Here is a 6,142-nt window from a genome sequence, read left to right on the forward strand (position 1 = left end):
TGCAGTTGCATCCAATTGTTGATAAAAGTGAGCCAAAGCCTGGACTGGAGGATGTGATCATGGAGTGACTGGGTTTAGCTTCAGCAGAAATTATCTGGGAGAATGGGTGCAGCTGTACAACTTCTCCACTAACCTCAGTGACCCATTCTGGAAAAGCTTGTGCTCCTTTTGCAAAGTACAGGCTTTCCATGAGAAAAATCTGGATGCCGAGCGCTCAGGGGGAACACAGAGCAACAGTCACTGAGTGCAATGTAGACTGTGCCAACCTTGCAGGAAGGAGCTGATCATCAGAGAGAGATGGGAGCAATGTGGCTGCCTCTTGAATCATAAGCACAAGGCTCTCACACGTCATCTCAGTTCATCTTCACTGCGGGGCTACTTCCACACTGGGCGTTTAGTGTGGAATAGCTATGCTATATTCACACACTTTGTACGAAGTATCCGCATACCATCATAAACACCCTGCTTCCATTTTTCCTTCTTCAGCTTCCTTCCCCTAGTCCAGAAAATCATTTTTTAAAACATGGTAGAACTGCACAGTTTCCCCAAATGTAGATGACCCATCAGACAGGTGTTTTGGGCAGGGTACAGCCAGTATAAATGGTTGTAGCCATTCTTTCGCTACGGTTGCTGTTTCCCCTCTAAGAATTAGTTCTATCACTTTTCCAAAATAAAAGTAGGTAGGTAGGTAGGGTGTGTGTGTCTTTCTTTCTCTGCTTTCTTTATCCCTAAATTGCAGAGGGGACACACTCATGGTCAGGACTGTAATGAGGATGAATGAGATTTATCCCATTCCCCACACACACTATGGTTCAAATAAAAGTCATCCCTCCAGCACTTTGGCTAGGAAAAGAGAATTGCCTGCCTGGCTACAGAATGCATTTTAAATTACATAACACTGGAAGCAGTGTTGCTGTTCCACTTGCAGCTTAAAACAATGATTGGGTAGTGTTGGATTGTCTGCATCTGAAAGCAGCCCAGCTCAGTTCAGAAGACAGCAGAAAGCCTCCTTCAGCATTCAAATCTAGAGCAGCTAAGCAACTGCTAAGCAGCTCTTTGGGCTAGATGGAAAGGAGGTTTACTTTGTGCAATAAACACATCTCGTAGCATCTTAAGCTATCTCTTCAAAAAATCTGCCTAGCTTCAGAAATATTCATGAATAGGAAATACTACAGATTGCTAAGGAACTGATATCTAACTAGCCGTCATGGAATTGCCTCTTAATTCATTTAATTGTCTAATTCACCATCACAATCACAGAGTTATCTCCAGACTGGAGGAAGATCAATGGGGGTTGCTGGCACTAATTCTCTCTCCTCTTCCATCAACAGATAGATTTCATTGAAATTCATAGCAGAGGCATTAACCCGGGTAAACAGATACAAGGCACCATTGTGTTAGGATGTATCTTAGCACCAACTGAGGTGGGTTGCATCAGTCACTGAGATAGTCAATGTTTGAAGGTCAGGATTGAAGGCTATAGATGCAGGACCATCAATCCTGATAAGGTAGTGAAAGATCTGCAAATGATGTAGAAGGTCAGGTGGATTCAGGAAGCTCTTATATAAGCCAGACAGCACACAGCTCAGGTGCTAGGTTACTATAGAATATACTTACAAGGTCTATTCCAGGCATGGGGAACCTTTGGCCCTCCAGATGTTGCTGAACTACAACTTCCATCAGTCCTAGCAAGCAGAGTCAATGATCAGGATGGTGTAGTTCAGCAACTTCCAGACAGCCAAAAGTTCCTCAACACCTGGTCTATACATACAGAATGCTTTTCTCTTACAGGCCTTTTCAATCTCCTTCAGTGGCGTCACTAGGGTTGGTGTCACCCGGTGCGGTAACTCATGGTGTCACCCCCATGGACCTCCTCCCGTATCAGACCATACAGAATCCTTAGTAATGTTTTTGTACTAATGTTACTCGTAAATCGTAATTCCCATATATCACTGAATGTAATGGCAATAGTAGTGACATAAACAACTAGCAAAATTAAAATTACACCTTTAAATTACAATATCATACGCACAGCTCAAATTCTTGCTCTTATTACTAATGGGAGTTAATTATCTTGCATATGCCCATAGTAAATTTTCAGATACTTTCAGACCCTCAGCAATTTTCAAGTGGTCTATGTAGAAGAAAGGTTTGGGAACCCCTGGAATAAGACACCTGCTTATGTCCCTATGCTGCTCTCTCCCCTCATTTATGGGCCTGGGATGCTTGCGTGTGGACACACCTCCTTACAATTATGGAAAGTGATTCTTAATAATAAGTCTCCAGACACAAAGTTACATAGGTATTTATCAGTTGTTTAGTAGAAGATTCAGAGCTGCAGGGTCCCTCCATGATAGTTACAGCCACATACATCCTTTTTTGCTCCTGGATTAAGAATGAGATCTTTGTTAATGCATTCTCTCACAACAACAAACATCTCTAGGAGCCAATCAGCATGAAAGTGGAGAGCATTAGCAACTGAGAAGAGTCTTCTCAGTGGCTGACTCACCTCCTTTCACTCTGATTGGCTCCAATCTGCAGAAAAGGCAAGGAAGCATATTAGAAGACTCTTCTCAGTGACTAACACACTCCCTTTTCATGCTGACTGTAGGATGCTTGGAGACATAGGGACCCTGCTCCCAAAAAAGCAGAGGGACTAAGATCCCCTGGGTGACTACCCTCCTGGTGCTTATGGACATGACCGTAATATATTTTGTAAAGTGCAAGTTCGATATTATTTATTAAGTGTGTTTAGGATTACACTGATGGCATTCCCAAACATGTACTTTCACACAGACTTTGGTTTTCCATAACACAATGTTTGTCCAAGCCTCCACACTGGGGGGGGGCACTACTTGCACACCCCTTCCATAAGCACATGAAAGTTGGATACACACCTGAACCAAGACCCAGACAAAAGGGCACTCAAAACAAAAAGGTAATTACAGTGGCTGAGTAGATCTTGTACAGTGGTTATACTGACTGGGCAGCCACTGTCCTTCACATTTTACAAAACACTTTTTCCTATACAAAGATTAAATTTCTGTGTATGAAAAAGTAATATATGAAGTGGTCTCAATAGTGAGAAAAGTAAACAAGTGAATGGTGATCCAAATGTTTTTCATTCTCACGTTATGAAGCTAGCTGCCAGATGATGTATCACCTTCCCTACGCATGCAGCGTAGACTGAAAAAACAGCACCCAAGCCACCATTCAATACATGCACGTGTTCTTTCCAACATGAATCTACAGGTCTCAAAAAGTTATGTGTGACAAAGTCCTCAAACACTTTATAACATGCCTCCAACATGGTCTCTTGTTCTACCAGCATGCCTTCACACCATCACTTTGCCAAAACATAAGGATAGGTAAATTGCTTTTAGGGAGGTTCACAATTATGATTTCCTATTTATTTAATCTAAAAATATTTAAAATACATAAAAACAGCCAGGGGAAGATATTGGAGAAATATAAAATAAATACAAATTAAAAAAGGGGGGGTGAAAAGACCTTAAATGTGCTACTCACCATCTCTCAGCCTATCCTCCCCTCAGGATGAAAACAATGGAGAACCATGACCACCCCCAGGAAGACCGGCACACTTAAAACGTAGAGGAAAAAAGCATCTACAACCATAGTGTGAAATCAAATACTTATTGGGACACAGTATGAAGAAATATTTATATAAACATGACTATCAAATATGTTTATGAATTACACAATCTTTAAATATATTTATAGTGCAATCCAATGTTTGTTTACTCAGAAGCAAGTCCCAATGTATTCAATGGGGCTTACTCAAACTGGGAAGTGTGCAGAGAACTACAGCCTCAAGTGATAAGGAACTTGTTCTTTCAACTTGTTCTTTTAAGTTGAGACCATATCCAAGTCTGAGTCTGTGTTGGAATTGCTTTTTAATATGTTTTTAAGCCTTTTCTTTGTTTTTTTAAAAAATGTCTTTTTAAAGCTTTTAAAAAATATTTTCAAAGATGTTTTAATATATTTTAAAGTCTGTTTTATGATGTTTTAAAGTGCTTTTAGTGCTTTTGTTTGCCGCCCTGGGCTCCTACTGGGAGGAAGGGCGGATATAAATCAAATAATAAATAAATAATTCACCCAACCCAAAATTCAGAATCATGCCTCTTTAGGCTGTTTTCCAACTGTTTATTCTTGCTTTATGGTTATTGGATTTTAAATGGCTTTATTTCTTGTTGTGAGCTGCCTTGGTTTCCAACCCTACCTCACAGGGTTGTTGGAAAGACAACACACACACACTGCAGATGTATAAATACATACAGCCCATATAATAGTTTATTGTCAAACCAGTTGGTCATTGAGGAAAAATCAGTATTAGTTTTTAAAAAATCAGTATTTGTTTCCTACAGAATAAAAACTGTAATAACTAAGTAAGCCCTGCCTACTTGCTTTAAAATAGGACTGGAGGAGGGGGGGACAGAAAGAGAACACAAACACAATTCTTTTTTACATTCACTCCAAAGTCCCATTGATTTTCAGCGCATTCATAACCGTGTCTACTCAAAAGTAAATCCTATTGAATTGAATGGGATTTACTCTGGAGATATGGGATTAGCAATGATTTTACCCCCACAAAAGCAAGTATTGGGAAGGTTTTGAAAACACTGCCCAGGATCTGACTCCTACACACAAGAGGGGAAAAAACTGAAATATATATACTTACCCAATTTATGAGATTTTCAGATAAACCGGGGGGGGGGAAACACCATTTTCTGGCCTTGCAGTGAGGTTTACTAGACACTGCCACAGGTCAAACAAACACTTCACTGATTGGCTGCAATCCTGAACGGGCGGGGTTAAAGCTATGAAGTGTTATACAGTAGTTTAAAAAAAGATTTAACAGGTGGGCTGACGTTTTTATGTATATGTCGAGAACCGGACCACCTAGAAACTTAATTTTTTTTAAATTAAAGCTGAGAATCACCCCCCTCTGATGGTGTCACCTGGTGTGGTCTGCACCCCCCACACCCCCATAGTGATGCCACTGGGGGGCGGCTGACGTTTTTATGTATATCTCAAGAACCGGACCACCTAGAAACTTAATTTTTTTTTAAATTAAAGGTGAGAGTCACCACCCTCTGATGGCGTCACCTGGTGCGGTCCGCACCCCCGCACCCCCTAGTGACGCCCCTGATCTCCTTCCCTATCACTTTCCCACTTTAATCAATACCTAATCCCTCCTTTGTCACAGTTTTGCTACCTAGTTTCCCCCCACCCCTCTTGATCTGTGGTATATTCTACAGACTTCAGTGGTGGCATACTGGCTCAATTCCAGTTTCTAAAGGGAAACACAAAGGAAACAAGAGTTCAAGGACTGTTGTGCGCCTACAGCCTTGACACCAGAAGGTAAAAGTAGATAGAGGTTCAGAATTTGCACAGTTGGATGTCTAGCATACCTTAGGAGTCCTTACCCATAGAGCTGTTGACTCAGGACAGGTGGGGGGTGGCTGTAGGTGTCCACCTCCTGTGAGCCCCAGAAAGCACAGCCAATGGTCAGAGATGATGAGGGTTAGAGACCAGCAACATCTGGAGGGCCATAGGTTCCCCATTTCTGACTCGGAACCTCTTGATGTCGATCAGGGGAGGCCAGGGGTCTCAGTGGAGTCTTTTATTATATGAAATGGTAAGATGAATTCCTCTAGTGCAGGCGTGGGGAACCTTTGGCCATCCAGATGTTGCTGAACTACAACTCCCATCAGCCCCGGCAAGTATACCCAATGGTCAGGGATGATGGGAATTTATTTATTCTTATATTTATATTCCATCTTTCCTCCACAGAGCTCAAGGTGGCATACATGTACTCCTTCCTTTCCATTTTATCCTCACAATATCCCTTTGAGGTAGGTTAGGCTGAGAGACTGACTGGCTCAAGGTCACTCAGCAAGCTTCATGGCCCTGGTCTCCCAAGTCCTAGTCCAACACTTTAACTATTCCACCACACTGGCTCTCAATTCACACTACTGAACTGTAGTCCAACATCACATTGAGGGCTAAAGGTTCCCCATACCTGCTTTAGTGATGGCCCTCCCAGCAACTTTGAAATAGACAAGAATTGACAATAAAAAGGGAGATAGAGCGAAGCAACATAATGCAACTGTTTTACACA

The sequence above is a fragment of the Rhineura floridana genome, chromosome 10, assembly GCF_030035675.1.
Source record: "Rhineura floridana isolate rRhiFlo1 chromosome 10, rRhiFlo1.hap2, whole genome shotgun sequence".
Classification (NCBI taxonomy): Eukaryota; Metazoa; Chordata; class Lepidosauria; order Squamata; family Rhineuridae; genus Rhineura; species Rhineura floridana.